Source organism: Canis lupus, chromosome 6 (genome assembly GCF_003254725.2).
Source record: "Canis lupus dingo isolate Sandy chromosome 6, ASM325472v2, whole genome shotgun sequence".
Taxonomy (NCBI): Eukaryota; Metazoa; Chordata; class Mammalia; order Carnivora; family Canidae; genus Canis; species Canis lupus.
In genome coordinates this window covers 60,766,221-60,784,177 of record NC_064248.1, presented here as the reverse complement: position 1 = coordinate 60,784,177, position 17,957 = coordinate 60,766,221, and the positions used below count along the sequence as shown (strand labels likewise).

Genomic DNA, 17,957 nt, shown 5'->3' with positions numbered 1-17,957 from the left:
TTGATAGAGCAACTAAAGGCCATCTGTGAGCAGAATTCCTTCTTGCTCAAGAGAGGTTATTCTTTTGTTCTCTTCAGTTCTTCAACTAATTGGATAAGGCCCACCCCATGTAGAGGGCAATTTGCTTTACTCAGAGTCCAGAAATTTAAACGTTAATTTCACCCCCAAACACAGAATCATCCAGAATAATGATGATTATATTTCTGGGCACCATGGCCCAGCCAAGTTGATATGTAAAATTAACCATCACAAAGGGCATATATATAAATATTATATATATATATATTTTTTTTCCCATGGGTGTAGTATCCCTCTAATCCTGTTTTCCATAGAACTCCATTCATTCATTCATTCATTCATTCATTCATTCTTTAAAAGTTACTTATTGAGTGCCTACTATGTGCCAAGCTCTGGAAATCCATGAGTGAGCACGATAAAGAGTTGCTGACCTCATGGATCTTTCTAGTAAAGCAGGGATTGGCAAATTATGACGCATGGGCAAATGTGGCCCACAGCCTATTTTTGTGAGTTAAGATTTATTGGGACACAAGCATAAGTAAATGATTATTTATGAGTTGATGAATGTTTGCATGCTACCCTGGCAGCGTTGAGTAGGTACTACAGAGACAATATGTCCCGCAAATTCTAAAATATTTACTATCTAACTCTTTATAGAAACTTTGACACTTCCTGTATTGGAGGATATAGATAGTAAGGGCATAGGCAAATAGACATTTAATATGATTTCAGGTGGTCAGTAGTGATTTGAGGAAAAAATAAAGCAGGACAACGGGCTAGGGTGATAGACTCCTATTTTGACATGGCAGTTAGGAAAGGGTTCTCTGTAAAGATGATATTGGAGCAGGGACCTTAATGACAGAAGGAAAGCCATGAGAATGCCTAGGGTTAAGTGGGTCCCTGGCAGAGGACGCGGCAAGTACCTGGCATACTTGAGGATCTGGAGACTACGGAATGCCAGGGCTGATCGCCTGCAAGTTATTCTCTCATTTGCTGCATCCAGGATGGCCTGTGTTTCACTAAAATTGATGGAGACATTAGATTCTTGCAAATCATGTTTCAAGTTTTTGATTCTGCAGCATTGGAGACCAAGTCTTCATAGCGTCCTCATTGGTCTACCAAAGCCCACGTGGGACCAGATGCCTCCTTGTCACTCTCTTCTCCTTATCTCCACCATTGCAGAGTCCAAACTGCAAATTGCTCAGCCTGGCAATGCAAACTGTCAGTGGTGAGTCCTACTCCGGCCTCTCTGACGTGGAGTCTCTTACCCTTGCACTTCCCATTGCTCCCAAGCTCCCTCCCCTTAGAGTTCCTAGATTTCTCCTTCTTTCATGCTCTTCCTCTTCCCCTCAGCTCATGCTGTCCTACTCCTTCTGCAATGCCTTACTCCATCTTTCTTGGCTTGCTCTCTCCCTCTCTTCTTCCTTCCTCTCCTCAAGCTTCCAAGTCCCCTTCCACCCATCGCTTGTTCTTGACTCTCCATAAGCATTGACTGAATTAATCTAATCCTGTTTATGTACCTGTATCTCTTTTCCCACGAGAACTATGAGGCCCAGACAGCAGAAATGCAGTGAGGGCAACATTGCTTTTTCTCCACAGAAGGAATGCAGTCAAATAAATGACTGTCACTCAGCATTTTATTAAAGACTTGTTTGTACCTGGTACTCTGCAAGAGTCCTAAAGAGACAGTCATGAATCAGACATAATCTTGACCTTTACAAAGCTCAAAAGTGTAGTCGGGGGAGAGCATACGAACAAATGCATATTGTTCAAATAGATGCTTGTAGAATGTGCTTCAGAAGCAGAGATGGTGTGTGGCTAGCTCTGCCTGCATGAACGAGGGAAATTTCTTTGAGGAGGTGACATTTTAGTAAGGTGTAGATGGAAAAAAGGAGGGGGGATTCTGGTCAGAAGAAGCTGCATGTGCAGAGGTAGAAAGCTGAGAAAGGAGCTGAGCTTCTCTGAGACTGAGGAAGAAGTTGTAAATGGTGAGGATGAGAGAGAGTGAGAATGGTAGGACATGGGGCTCGTAAATGTAAAATCCTGATGTAGCTGAGCAAGCATGATCACAAACTTTATCTTTGTATCTCCCTCATTTAGCCTTCCACCTTTGACAGAGCTGTGAACACTTTGTGGTGTCTTGTTTTGAACTAAGCAAGTTAAACTTCACTATGTATCCTTAAGACCCATTTGAACATGGTGTGTCACTAATTTTTGTATGTGATATACGTTGCATATATTCATTGTGTCAGATATATGCATCGCACTGCAATGTATATCACAGAATTTCATTGAGCCTATGACCTCAGCAAGTATCTCTCAGTGATCTTCTATGTGGTTTCCTTGGTGTGACCAATTTATTTAATACGCCTAAAAAACTTACTCTCCATTAAATAAGAATTAAGCTGCGTTTCAGTAATGAAATAGATTGAAGTCAGGGGACCCACCTGGATCTTTACTTTTAGGGGACCCTCACTGGATAGTAAGTAATAAAGTCAGGACAAGTGGATGTGACAAGGCTTCCTTCAGGAGGGACTATAGAAACAATGACCAATGATGAGTTAGTGTCAATATTTAATTACCAAATGAGGTGAGTGCGATCTAATAGCAATGTGATTTCCTGCCCAAATAGCCCAAGCCAGACCTTTTTTTTACAAGGTTATCCATGTGTTCTTGGCAGGAAGCTAACACCATCTTAAAGATGAGTTTGTTCTCTATTAGGTCAATGAGGAGTGAACTAAATATTTTCTACTTGGGTCTTCACATGATAAAAGCTTAACAGCTTTGAAGGAGCTATTACAGGCAAATGCCTAAAAGAAATACCCATTTGAAAAGTCTATAATTATGTACTTCTATAACAGTGTGTAAAGGGATCACAGTTCCCATCAAGGGTTATTGAGTAAATAGTGAGTTCTTAAGTCAGTAACTACTTATTTACATGATGGTCAGTAATGGCAATAAAGGAATCATTGCAAGCTGCTGAGTAGATCTTATTCATCCATGTAGTTGGGGCTCATAAAGTGCTGAAGTCTGTTCTCTGCTCAGGCAAAAACAAAACAAAACAAAAAACACTGCAGTAACTTGGAGCAAGGTGAGGAGCTATCTTTCCATTGAGCCAGGGGGTGCTAATGAGTTCCTAAGTCTCCTGCAAGTGATTTAGTTTCAGAGTGACTGGAAGAGCACTGCTTGAAGGACATCTGCCTTTGACTACCCAGCCTCCATTCTCCTTTCTTCTGATAAAAGCCTTTTTTCCTTGAGATCTACCCCTCCCACATTCCTTGTGACTCTGGTAAGGCTGTCAATCAAATGGTCAGGCTTCTCCATCAGCAAATGATCCAAGTAGCACTCTTAAGAGTCCTTTGGGGATTTGATATAATTTCTGGGAAATAGAAAGACATACTTTTTTTTCCTAGGATGCCCTGGTAAAGGTCAGTGTAAGCTTGGAGCTGCTGCTGGTTTTCTTTACCACCAGGTAGAAAAATCTTGCCTGAAACTAAAACTAACACAGAATAAGGTAGAGGTAAGAGATGATGAAAAAAGAAATAGATTTCTAACTACACTGTTGAGCATCTGGGTGAGCGACATCAGAAGCTAGACCTCATCTTGGACTTTCCAGTTACATGGGCAAGAGATTTCCGTTTTATGGTTATATGGTTTGAAATGAGTTTTATGTCGTCATCACTATTGGACTCCTCAGTGTGGGATACCCTATTTTTGATTTTTCTTTTTCTCTACTGTCCATCCCATTTTGTGAGAACTCCATCATGTGTTTATCACATAACATGCATTTGTGTATCAGGATGGTTGAGCTCTCGCTGGCTGACTTCTGCTGTCAATAGTCCCAGAAGTGATTGTGTAAGAAGTGGAAACTAAAGGTTTGGCTTTCTCTGGCTAATGACCCTCCCATGCTCAGGAATCAGGAAGAGTTATCTGCCTGCCTCTACCTGAATGACAGTCCCAGAAGAGAATGTCCCTTTCCATATTTTTTCTTTTTTAAAGATTAATTAATTAATTTATTTGATGGAGAGAGAGAGAGCGGGCACAAGAAGGGGGAGCAGCAGGTAGAGGGAGAGGGAGAAGCAGGATCCCCGCTGAACAGAGAGCCCGATGAGGGGCTTGATCCCAGGACCCTGGGATCATGACCTGAGCCAAAGGCAGATGCATAATGGACTGAGCCACTCAGGTGCCACCCTTTCCATATTTTTCATTTCATTTCTCCTTTTAATCTTTGTCATATATATGAGGTTTCTACCTTTTTAACTTTAAATCAGATGATTAGCACAAGGAGATGCTCTATTGCAGAATATTTAACTTTAATATTTTCACACTTGTAAAAAAAAAAAAAATGATGCTGGGAATGACATGCTCCAGAGGCTGTGATTATAGCTGAGAGATCACTCAACACAGCAGATGCAGTCATACAGTCCGTTGTCAATGTGAAGCCTCCAAGAAGATGAAAAAATATAATTTTAATTGACATAAGTCTTTATAGCCAAATGAAACCTTTACAATGGAGTGAATAAAAATGTAGGATTTTGGCAAAGCCTTGAAGAAGTGTTCACAAGAGTGACCACAAGGTCACTAGGAAATGAGATTACTCCAAATTAGGCTTTAGTCTAATTTTTCAGTATGGAGTTGAGAATCAAGAACCAGACTGAGGTTTTTTTTGGAACCATGGATGCACTGGGTACTCCTGGGGTCTCAGGGTTGGGGTTCAAGAATCAAGGATTAGAGGACACTCTTCCCAAGTATTAGTTCTGGTCTTTGCTGGGAATGTCACACTGTCACTTTGATTGGTGTTTGTTTCAGGGTTTCTCAGCAACCACCACCATTTCTGCACCAGCAACGGGCCAGCAATGGATACACATTTCTTAATCTTGCTCCAGATGTCAAAAGTCTTAATTGTTGGAGTGAGAAAGGCAGCTAGAGATGGGGAGAGTAGCTGTCTCTATAATGGGAATTGATATCGTTAGTTCAAAGACTTATTTAATATTGTGCGTGTGGTCTAAAGGAATGCAAAGCTTATCATGGGATAATAAAAATAAAGAAGTTGTGACAAAAATATACAATAGAAAAAAATAAAGCTGAATAACAGATGGTAAAAATCTAGAGGAAAGAATAGCAGATGACATACATTAAAAAGAGACGAAGAGGAAAAGAAGATGCCCAGGAGAAGGACAGCAGTGGAGCAGAGCCAGCAAAGGATGAACAGGGGCAAGTTTGAGGAGTCTGTTGATGTTACTCATGTCTGCAATCCTAGGTTCCCCTGGGATGCACACACCAATCACTTCAAAAGCTTTCAAGGTCTAGCCCATGAGCAGAAGAGTGCTATACAATTTTATTCTTCGTGTCGACTTCACAATGTTCTTTCAATAGGAGACTTATACTGAAATTGTACAAGGAAATCTCAAACTTAAATGTTTTCACTTGCATTTGGAACCTTAAATTGTTTGGGCAAGAATGCTGGAGAATAGAAGATAAAGGAATAGTGCTTTCACACAGAGTTGGTTCTGTTCTATTATTGATTTACAAGTTTAATTTCCATCGAAACAGCAAAATAACCTGAGACATTTCCAATGGCTTCTGAGAGGCTCAGGATTTAACTTGGCTGACAGAACAACTAAAATTACCCAGGGTTCTTCACGTGTGATTGAAATTTGGGAAAGGATGCTTTCTCAGTGGTTATCTTTTTCCCCCTTATCATCCTCGCTAATAGTTTCATAAACCCTCTCTACCAACTAATGCCCTCTCTCCTGCCCCACCTTCTCTTCTGTACCTGCTCAGTGCTTCCCAGAGTGTACTCCCATTCTTTTTTTCTTTTCCTGCCCTTGGCTCATCTCTGTTTGGGTCACAGTAGCGCTAGAAATGGGGGAAATTTCTACCATGGGATATTGTGTAGTGGCCTCATCTACCATGAGTGTAATGACCATGGTGCTCAGAATACTTTCTGTTCCTTAGCATGGATTTATGATGCTATGGTCCAGACTATTCAGAACTCTAAAGGCCCCATCATAAATCTGAGGACTCGATTTATACATCTGCCAGAAGAGCAAGTGGGACAGTGGTTAACCTAAACTGATTCCTTGATTGTTTACTCCTGTTCAGCCTGAATCCCTTTTACATTCTAGTGAAGAGTTTATTTTCCACTTGGCACCTTAATTAATGGTATTGTAGCCTCTGCAATGATCATTACAATTCAGTGGCTGGGGAAACGAAGGCATCCGACCAGTTTGCTTATTTTGAATATTAGCTTTATCGAAGGGGAAGCATAGAAATGCTATCTGTTCAAGTCCTAATGGAGCTGCTCCCATTCCTCAAGGGGTTATCACATAGTATCAGAGAGATCTCAATCTTTAAGACAATGGAATATGGAGTAATTAGGCTTCAATGTCTTCAGGAGTGGGTTTTTTTTTTTTCTTTCTTTGTGAAAAAAATGCCTCTTTCCAGATGTAGAACTGGAGTATCTGTTGCTTCTGATGTTGCTGTCAGAGGCCAATTGGGAAGCAAAGTATCAAACACAATGGCTCCTTTGAATTCCCTTGCAAGAGGCAGAACATTCCCAGCCTCAAGATTCCGGTCCTTCTTGCCTTAGTGTGTGGAAAAAAGCAAATCCCCTCCAACTTGAAGAAAGAGTCTTCCTCCTCCCCACCCTTGCCCCGACCTCTGAACCCAACCAAGTTCTGCTATTTCTTAGGAAATGGTTTGGTTTAGAAGCGTGGCATTTGAAGGTGAAAGAGAGGGAGATTAGAGGAATTTGAGCCTGTTTTCACAATTCCAGTTGGGATGTTGGAGAAAATTTCTGTGACATTTAAACTGTCAGTTACTTTATTAGATTTTCATTTCTAAAGCAGAACGAAATAAGTGCAGTCAGTCAATGACTCTGGCCAAAATAATGTGCGTGATTAGGCTCATTAAAAGTCTTTCTTTCCTTAACTGAAAAGTTTTAAATTCTGGCCTTGAGTGGAAGCACCGTGGAGAATTCAGGGTAGCAAAGTTTCTCATTTCAGTCTCAAATGCTCTCAAGTACTTTTTTGTATAAGGAATCAAAAATTTGGGACTAAAAAAAATAATAAAGTGCTGAGTCATGGCTGTTCCTTTTTTGAATGTTGGGTTTCCTAAAGAGAGAGAGAGAGAAGAAAAAAGAAAAAAGGAGAGAGAGAAGTGGTTCAATTTCAGGAGTTGTAGGTGGTATAGTTTTGAACACAATCCCGTTGCTACCTGACAACAAAGCTAGAGAGAACACTAAGTGTCTTCTGTGCTTCCTTCTCCTCCTCCCTGCCCTGACCCTTTTGAGAATATAATTTAACTTGGAACATATGTAGATTAAATCAGGGAAAATGTGGTTGGGGACAGTAGGTTCACATTTTTCTTGTGGTTTTTTTATTTACTTATTTGTTTTCCTACTGGCTGTTTTGGGGTCGGGGAAAGGGGTTGTGCATTTTCAAGATGGAATTGCTCTCTGGGCCTTCTTTTATTATCTTTGAAATTAGATTCTTCTCGATTATTCAGGAGCAGATTATCTAGTTTACAGACTATCCGGGTATTTTGTTTCTTCCCTTTCCTCTCTCCTCGTTGCCAGTGTTTTGACAATTTCCTCATGCTGCTGACATCCTTAAAATTGACCATAAAAGGAGAAAGGAAACATCCAATCAGCTTTGTTTGTTAATTGCTCTGGTACAATTTGTTCAGAAAGAAACTAAAATATAGACCAAACTGGAGTTTGAAGATTATCTGTGAATCAAATCTTTCCATACTTTCTGTAAGCCTCACTTGTACAGATAATCGAGCATTGGCAGAACTTCAGAGAACTATCTCTTAAGAGAGATCAAACACTTCTCAAACCCCAGCTCCCTCTGCAATGGCACATTTTTTCATTCCCATGGGAAAGTCATTGCTTAGAGAAGCAAATAGAGAGAGGTGCTGAGAGACAGAGGGAGAGAGATTCCCCTGGTCTGATTCTACCTTTGATGGGACAGGCTCTGCAGAGACTGGAGAGGTTGCTGATTTGTTCTGGGTCCAACCTTAGGTGTAACTGTGTGCACGTGTGTGGGCATGCGCATGCTTGTGCACTACCTAAATCCACCTCGAGGCAAGATGCCAGGAGAGAGATACGGAGGTCAATGCCTGTGAGCCGCATGTTTCTTCTCAATAATGAGAACTCTCTCCAACCCCCCTGCCCCTCAGTCTCCCCTCTTTTGGGTTCAGGGCTGCTCTTCTACTCTGACCACCCAGTGGTGTGAAACTAATGATTAACCCTTTGGCACCAGTGCTAGAGGTATTTGCTCCACTAATTGGTAATGCAAAACCCATTAGTGATTAGTGTGGGGCTACTCTGAGTCCAGATGTCAGAAGGTTAATGAAAAATTGAGTATTGTATTTTGCTGGGGGATTACAGTTTTTCAGATGGGTGATGTCTTTTTCTCCTTTCTGCCAGCAGCTGAGGTTGAGCATCAGGCTACTGGCCTCCATGGGCTGGCCTGCTTGCGACAAGTCTGGTTGGATTTTATCTGGAAGATCAGAAAACCTCTGTCACCAAACTCAAAGACCATCTAGAACTATCCTTCACAGTTCAGAAATGGAGATGGTTCCCAAGGGCCACATTAAGAAGTAGATTTAATTGCCCAATAATTGCAAGAGTTTTGCCCGCAAATATATTTGTTAATTGAAAAAATATTTTTTTTTTGCCTTATTTGGGCTTCTGGAAATGGATAAGAGGGAAATTTATTGGAGAACTTTATTTGGACTGGAGGACCCATTTGTGCAAGTACATTCCTTATTAATAGGTCTTTGTTCTTGCTGTAACCCTCAGCAGGTATTTTGAGAGGCATACTCATTTTCTTCTAAGTCATATCAGCATGGTAATCACTTTTGGCTGAAAACCAGCTGCCATTTGCATGTTTAATAAAAATATAACACTAATACCATATTCGAAACTATTTTTCCTTTTAGTCCAAGACTTCAAAATTACCTGCTTCACTACAGCTACCATAAATGCTGTTTACCCCGGGTTGAAGTCTTTAAAATAGGGAGGAATGCTACAACAGTTTGATTACTCTTTCTTTCCCTATCAGTCACCAACCATCTCTCTTAATTATGGTGTAAGGACATTTACATAACCAGGGGGAGTGTCCTATAACTACATTTCTATTATGCTTGGCACTTGTGTGAAAGGATATTATATTCATGTGCATTAGAGATTGCTTATAAAAGATCAAGACAATAATAGCCGATCAGACAATAAAGGTCTCTTTTCTCCTCCCAGACAGGCTGTCTCTGACAGAAGAATACAGTTCATCAAAAGTGTCTGCAGGTTGTCAAACTCAGGGAGGTTTGGGGACCCTCTGAGGCTGTCATGGTCAACAAGAAGATTTTCTGTCGGGCTTCGCCATCACTCACCCTGAGGAAATAATCACTCACTACATTCTGCATGTTCTCATGATAGAGCTCTCCATTTGAGAGAAAAGAGCCATTTTATCAAAGGACAATATAGCCCTTCTCTGGGTCCACGTAGCTTCCATTATCAGACCATAATAAATCATATTTATGTTCTCAGTTAATAAGACTGATTACAATGCAGGTTTCAGACGTGGGAAAGCAAAGCAGGTGAAAAGACGTTTTAATGAAAATATGATAAGAAAACAGCTTCTAGTGAACATTTCATGCTATTATTTGTAATGATTACAGACAATTTTTGATGCATCTTCTTTAGCAGTGGTTTAAGCTGCATAAATTGGCTCACTGGTAGATAAGTAAAAATGATAAGAAAAAAATCATGAAATTGTCTTGTGTTGTCTAGAATCATTATGTACATAACAAGTGCAAAATGGGTCTAATGTATGTGCTGGGGATGGAGGGAAAACAGATTTCTCAGGGAAACATGGTTTAGGTATTATTCAAAATGATTTAGAAATTTTCTCATCTCACTTATTAAAAGTGTGTGCTCCCTGAAATTTGGGGTATGCCAGGCATTAATTTCATCTTGGTAAATGAATCAACAACTCTACCTCCTTTATTCAATCTCAAAGTTGTTTTTCTTTTTCTTTCCCCCTGCCCGCCCCCCTCTTTGGAGCTCAGTACAAAGAGACAAAGAGATATATACTTCCTACCCAATGTTTGTGTACAACTGCCATTTGTGCTAATGGGAGCTGAGTGCCTACTTGGGAGGAGAACAGACCCCAAAGTTTAATATTGAAGTGTACCCTATTAAAAAGGTCTGGACATTTTTAGCCTCAGTGAATTCAATTACATTAAAGTACCAACTTTCTAAATTAGTACAAAGAAGAAAAAAAATCATATAAAGTATTGAAATAGCCTTAGCCTTTAACTGTGTAGTAGAGAAGAGCAGCTGATGGCTGAGAACTTGGGGTGTGCAGACTGTCTTGCTCATTCCTACTAATTTATGGATTTGATAGTGTAACAAATAACAATTCCAGGTTAGCACCCACAACACTTAGAACACTTCTTTCTACTGTCCATTTGCAGCTTTGATGAGGACTTTATTATCCTTGGCTTTCAGGTTTCTAAAAGACAATGAGACTTCCTGCATTCCATGCTATTCTGGAGAGTGGTATTCTGAAACATTGGCTTACTACAGTTTACCACAGATTTAGCAAGTGGTTGGGATATTTTCTTTATTTGGGGGAAGAGGGGATTGGCAGCCTTCACCTGTACACTTATGAGAGGATCTTGTAAAATTTGCTGGTAGGAGAGCCATTGTTATGAATTGAAAAAGCAAACATTCTCCATAATGAAGTTGTCGTGGCTAGACTGCTGGAAAAGGCACAATATTGATGGCACTGCAAACTCTACTTACCAAAAGCAAATTTAACAACAACCAGAGTCTCTATTTTACTCAGAGACTTTGGGATTGTATTTTTTCTGAGCCAGTTTGCACTAATATTAGATATTGGGAGACTTGGTAATGTCAGTGAAGCCTAACAGATTAACTTCACGAGTCAAAAGAAAAATTCATATGGAAGATGTATGATTTTCATTGATAAGGGTAGGCATGTACTTATGGATGTATGTGTGTGCCTATGCAGGGGTCCTATGTTTTTCTGCAATACTGTTCTTTTTCTTGAAATTAAAAACCTATTGAGATTCAGTCCCCTCCCCCTAGATCATTGCTTTCTTTGTTGGCAATTTCTCTTTGTTCTATTCTAACTTGAATGGAGGAGGGGAGAGTGATTGGCCCCATGTCAGTCACATTGTCTGACTTCCACAGAAATAACTGCCAAGACTTTTGCTGCATCTTCCTTTGATTTTAGCCCTCACTCCATTTTTCTTTTCATAGGTTGACCAAAAAATATTGCCTGCAAGAGAATTCTGTAATGCCACCATATATCTAATATCTATGAGGCGTTTTGTTTTAGCGTTACTGGACTTAACCACAAAAGACACTTGACATTGATAAAGAATCTGTCAAGTCCACCCTGATCAGTGCACTGAAATCGCTCATGACAGGGAAGACACCAACCCCCTAAAGCAGTGGTAGATTAGGAGAAAAATGATTAGGAGTTTCATCGTTGTGAAGCCATTTCATGTTGGACCATATACTGAGCCAAATACATTTTACTTGTCGCACTCCATTAGCATGTGTGAAACAGTTGGGGAAATGGCCATATGATTAGACAGAAGGAAGCCTGGATTCCCCATTATTGGGACTTGTTACTACTGAATAATGTCTATGCAAGAGGGATTGGTTTAGATTTCATTAATTTCTTGTATGATGGAAAAGAAGTAGAGTTCATGAATAGAACCTACATAGTTCAATCACAAACAGTGCCTCTATATCTCTCCCAACTTTCCACATTTTTTTAAAGAAGTCTTGGTGAAATCCACATTTTTATTGGCAAGAGCGTTCATGAATGTTCGACTCCTAAAATTTCCTCCCTCAATCTTTCTATCGAAGCCAATAGATTACATTTTTCCCAGGGCCCAAGCAATCTTTCAGTGGCTAAGAAAAAAACAAAAAACAAAAAACAAAAAAAAAAAAACAGAGAACCAGCTTGAAATGAAGACTCATGTCTGGTGTAGTTCTTATAGTTTACATTAAAATTTTTTAAAGGGAGAATGTCATTGAAAAGATGACTTTAAGGATGAGAAGGTAAGAAAGACTGTGATACAAAGGAAATTCCCAGCAATGCTTAAAACTCCATGACCACAGCACCATAAGGAAAAGACAGAGTAGGCAGGCTTTTCCTCTTGGGGGTAATCTGTTGAAAACCCACACAGAATGAAAGAAAAATCTATTGTGGGAAAGAAAGATAGCTTTCTTGAATGCTGGCTGCACGATCACATATCTATGAGTTGTTAACGTTCTTTAGAACAAAATCTTGTCCCACATATGACTGGGGAATTATTAAATGTTGACTATTAAATCTTTTAGTTAGTTTCACACTGTGTTTATTTCTCCAGGATGATGAATATGCAGATTTAAAATTGAATGCCTTTGTTCCCAAGAAAATGATAAAACCAAGTCCTTGCCGAAGTCTAGTATTTACAGATGGGTTCTCTGAAGGGATGACTCACCCCAGCTGGTGGCTGCCAATGTCAAGTAAAATTTTGCCACCTCCCACCTCCATGGAGAGGGACCATTTGGATTGGGAAACTACAGGGACTTTGATGATGGTCCCTCAGCACTTGTGCAAAACTTTGGCCTTATTTAGTCATTGTGGGTGACTTTCCCCAGCCCCAAATCCAAGCAGAGGCAGCAAACAGACATTGTTTCCAATAGCAGGAAAGGGCAAGGACAAACCAAAGGGCCAGGCCAAGAGGTGTATGCCCCCGGACAGACCAGCAGGGTGGGCAGTAATTAGTGCAAAACACCCACCTGTGTCGTTTTTCTTGCATTTCCTCAGCTTGTCAGGCCCCCAAAGCTTCGTAGTTGGTCCAAGAATTCAGTGCAGTCAGGCCTCCCTTGTGGCCACACAGAATGTGTTTGCAGTATTGAAGGCCGGCCCAGGACTAATTTTGAAAAGCAAATCTGGGAAACAGCTTAATTTCATTTCCCTTGAGATTTTTCTGGGACAAAGTTAGAAGTTAAGACAAGTTGAACAAAATAGCACTTAGAGGCAGAGGCTACTTTGAGCAAAAGTCTCCTACATTATCTCATTATCCTTGTCCCCCAAATTCTCTACTATGAAGGAGATTTAATGGCTTTTCAGTAAATGGTGGTAGTTCTTCATGCTACACTACCATGCTTTGCAACCCCTGTGATGCTGCTGTGAACTATGGGATCTTTAATTAGAGTGTCCTCTTGAACATCCAGGAGAAAAGCATAATCAAATGTATATAGTAACTTGTGGGGCTCAATTTCACAAGTGTTTACTGAACACCTACTATGTGTCAGGTACTATGACTCATAGACCAGGTCTCCTAGACCAGGGCTCTTCCTACCACCTGACACACTGCCTCCTTGGTGTGATTGAATAAGACCCATAGTTAGTGCTTGCTTCTGATTTTGGGAGTCTCAAGTTAAAAATAGCCATTTTGGTTGAAACTCAAAAATACGAATGTAAGTGAAATGTGTGCTTACTTTTCCTCAAGGTCTCAGTAGACAGTGATGTACGTAAGAACACAGGCTTTGAAGTTCTGGTCTAACCATGGCTCCTCTGCTTTCCAGTTAGTCCTTAGGCAAGTTACGTTATCTAAGTCTCAATTTCTCCATCTCTAAAATGGGTATAATAATATGACTTCTTTTCTTAGCATCGTTGTGAGGATTAAATACATGTGAAAAATTGGAGCAGCCGAAGCCAGATTAGGAGTTGGGCCATCAAGGCAGCTTCCTGGGGCAGGGGGTTGCATGTCAATGTTTAAGGGACACCAGACACCTCCAGAATCAATGATAAATGTCATTCCAGTAACTCTGCTTTCTGTACATGATCCTGATATATCTGACTAGATGGAATTAATCCTATCTGCCAAAATAGATAGCATCCTTCAGAAGAGAGAGAAAAAAATCCCCATTTGCCAGTGTTGCTGTGTTTCAGGCTGTTGCCACCCACCCTGAGACCAGTAGTTGCAGGGAGCTAAAAATCAGCCAAACAATGCCTGGGCTGCGGCTGTATTCTGGAGAATTATGCTATGTTCTAAATCAGAATCCTGATACCAACCTTCCCAAGCAGTTTTTTGATTTAGAGAGTCTTAAGAGAATACAAAAAAAACAAAAAACAAAAAACAAAAACAAGAACATGGGAAACAGTCTGTCAACATGAAAGTCAGGGAAATTAGATTTTTAAGCAAAATTTGAACAAGATTTTATAACTCTATCAATATAAGTTATCTCTGTGCTTTGAAAGAAATGCTATTCAGTTATAAGACTAAAATAAGTGAAATGGAAGGCAATTCTAATCAAGTTAAAATGTTTCAGTGCATGAGATAATTCTCTTGTTTTTAATATCAAGAAAGACATACATGAATTATATTAGGAGCAAATCAGTTTTTTTCCATTCTCAGTAAATGACGGTCGGTTAATAGGATATTGGCTTGTAGGGACACTGCGTCGGTCGGCCTGGGCTCCCCACGTTCCTCCTGGCCCTGAGCTCAGGGCTTAGCACACGGTAACTCTCAGTGCGCCTTTGCCTGTGATCAAGCATCTGATTATGAATTCTGGAGCAAATATTGAGTCTGTAAGTTTAGGACTTCACTTTGTGGCACAACGGCAAGGGAAGACGCTGAGCTGTTGGCAGTGCTGCTCTTGGCACCTCCGGGCTGGGCTGGCCTCTGTATCTCCCCTCTTTCCTCTACTCCCTCTTCCTTTGCACTCCTTCCTTCTTCTCCTTGCCCACTTCCTGCCCCTGCTCCTCGGCACCTCGTGCACCTGGAGCCCCTCTTGGTGCACCGTCCCGTCCGTGCTAGCTCTCTTCTCCCTCTGAGGGGAAGTCAGAGCTGGTGACAGATCAGTGGCCTGGGAGGGAGGTCAGGAAGAGGAGCTCCACAGTCATTTTGCGCCCACCAGCCAGATCTTGGCAAATTGGTTGTGAGGCTTAAATGCATGTGATAGGCAGGTCTTCGGGACATCAGAACCCCCAAAAAGGACCCAAAAGGGGAGCTGGAATATACTTGTTAGTGTTCACACATTTTTAAGGATGTAAAAACCTTTTTCACAAACATCAGTCAATGTGAGATCCAATATACAGAACACATGAAGCAGGTGATGCTCTAGAAGCAGGAGACCAGGAGTTCAGCCTCTTAGGACTCATCTTCCGCCACCACTCCAGCTCCCACTCTTGCTCTCAGGTGGCCTCCCAGATCCACTTCAGATCCAAGGTAATTCCAATAGTGGTAAGGTCCTTGAGGGCAGGTGCTGAGCCTATCTCTTCCAATCCCGAGTCCCACCCCATCCCCTCAGTGCTTCCCCAGCAAAATGCTAGTTAGGTGTAAACTGTGCTTATTTATTTACTCCAGTCAACTTCCTTGTGGCTAGAAAATAGAAGAGTATTACTGTGTGCTTGTAATTACAGAGATTTCGTCTATTTGAGGTGATATTTCAGAGCTCGTTTAGGGTTTTAACGATAAAGTGATAAAAATGGGATGCAATTTCTTAGTCAGGTCCACCTCGTGGTCCTGGGTGTTCTGAGCACTTAATCAGTACGCGGCATCTGTTGGGGTGGTTCTTGACTCACAGTTCCCTCTTCTCTCAGGCTGACACCAACAAGTGCTAAAAAGCCTCCTTGCCATCACCGAGAGTAGCATCACAAAGGGTTGAGGGGAAATTATTTGGGAGTCTCCCTGACGCTGCTGAGATGTTTCTGAGTCCTGATGATGGTTTTCCTCCAAAGGGCTGGTGTAAGGGACCCTTGAGGCACCCAGCTCAGCTTGTTATAGGAAGGACTAAATGAGTATCTCCAGCAACCTAGGAAAGAGGATAGAGCATTTTGAGTGTTGAGGGTTTAAGGTAAAAAACCAAAGCAATTGGACTCCAAAGGTGGAGCCCTGGAAGGAAAGAAGAATGGGGTTCTGAACCCCTGAGGGAGTGGACACTGGAAGCAAGACCAGCTCAGTGCCTCTGAGGCTAAGGAGTGCGGAAGACCGTGACTGGAAAGAGCTGGGCGTAAGTCGCTGCCTGGTAGGAGCACAGGTGTGGGAGACGTGGAAGATTCTCGCTGCGCTCAGCTCTGAGGAAATGGCGCCGTCCTCCCTTGGAGAAGGCCGCAGGCCTGTGCAGGGATCTGGATCTGCGAGGCAGTGTTCCCCAGGGAATCGTACCATCTGCCAGGCCCACAGGACTGACACTGTGTTGCTAGGAGAAGCGGGGTGGCGGCGGGGGTGGCTGACGGCCCGAACAGCCTCCTGTACTCTTCTGGTGGGGCTGTGTGGGAATCCAGACTTCCTGAGTGGCCGGTCAGGGAGCAAGGAGGTGGGAGAGACACCAGAAGAGCCTGTTAACAGTGAGCCTCCAGCAGCTCAGCAGAAGAAAGAGAAGTACCACGACCAGCTTTTATTATCCCAATTCGGAAAGACAGGCAATACTGCCCACATGTTGAATAAAGAAATGTGATGTTCGGGTCACCTTTGTGACCACAAACACCACAGCACACGACACACAAATGTGATGTTGGGCTGTGTCCCAAATTTCTGTATGTCAAAAGGTCCCTCCTGGACTATTACAACAGAGAATGCCAGATGTTTCTACGGGTTTCACTCCTCACAACGGTCGTGTTGAGATAAGCAGGGCAGTTAGCACTATCTCCATTTTCAAGGTGAGGAAACCATTGCTCAGGGAGATGGAGTGACTTGCCATTGTCACAAGGACAGTTAATGGCAGAGCTCTTTCTACTGTGCTGAGAGGTAAGTCCTTCACCAGGGTGGAAAATCTGAGAGAGAGCACTTGGCTCTTGACAAAGCTGTCAAGAGGTCTGGCTTCCGGTTCTAGTTTTTCCACCAGCTGGCTAGGTAATAACAGGCCAACCCTCGTTGGGGGGGTTCTTTAGGTTTCTTTCTCTCATTTTGGGGGATAAGTCATGGCCTCAAAGGCCCTTTCTAGTGTGAACATCTCTTGGATTTGGGGAGAGAAGAGATGGCTTGTGTATGGGATTTGGGAGAAAATTGCTAGTTAACTTCCAATGTCTAGTTTCCTCTTTTTTTTTTTTTCTTTAATATACTTTATTTAAAAATTTTTCTTTTCTTTTTTCCTGGGGGGGAGGGGAGCAGCAGAGGAAGAGAGAGAGAGAGAGAATCTCAAGCAGACTCCATGCTCAGCACAGAGCCCAACAAGGAGCTTGATTTTAGGACCCGGAGGTCATGACCTGAGCCAAAATCAAGAGTTGGATGCTTAACCGACTGAGCCACCCACGTGCCCCAAATAAACTTTCATTTTAGAACAGTTTTCGACTTACAGAATTTTGCAAAAAGACAGTAGTTCCCACGTATCCCATGCTAGTTTCCTCTATTACTACATCTTATTTTAATATAGTACATTTGTCACAATTAATAAAACCAATATTGATGCTTTATGATTGACTGAAGTCCATATTTTTTTTCAGATTTCCTCAGTTTTTTTACAAATAACTTTTTTTTTTTTTTTTTTTGAATCCCAGGCTCCCATCCAGGATCTCACATTATACTTCTTAGTCATGTATTCTCTGACTCTTCTTGGTTCTGAGAGTTTCTGAGACTTTCCTTGTTTTTGATGACCTTGACAGTTTTAGGGATACCAGTCAGGTATTTTGTAGAATGTTCCTCAACTGTGATTTGTTTCATGTTTTCCCCATGATTAGATTGAAGATAATATACTTTTGGGAAGACCACAGAGGTCAAGTGCCATCCTTATCACATCGTATCAAGGGTAGATACTATCAACATGATTGATCACTATTGATGTTAACCTTGATTATCTGGCTTGAGATAATATTTGTTAAGTTTATCCTCCATAGAGTTACTCTTTTTTCCCCTCCTTTTCCATACTGAAATCTTCAGGAGAAATTCACTTTTAAATG

The 17,957-nt window shown here is 41.4% G+C and overlaps 1 long non-coding RNA gene across 1 annotated transcript in view; it reads left to right on the top strand.

Moving 5' to 3' along the window:
• The window catches only part of LOC118354918 (uncharacterized), a 32,189-nt gene extending 21,523 nt beyond the window's left edge, over window positions 1-10,666 (top strand). The window contains exon 3 of the long non-coding RNA XR_004816333.2: window positions 9,281-10,666. This is a non-coding gene — a long non-coding RNA (uncharacterized LOC118354918). The remainder of the gene's footprint in view (window positions 1-9,280) is intronic.
• Window positions 10,667-17,957: the final 7,291 nt, after the last annotated feature.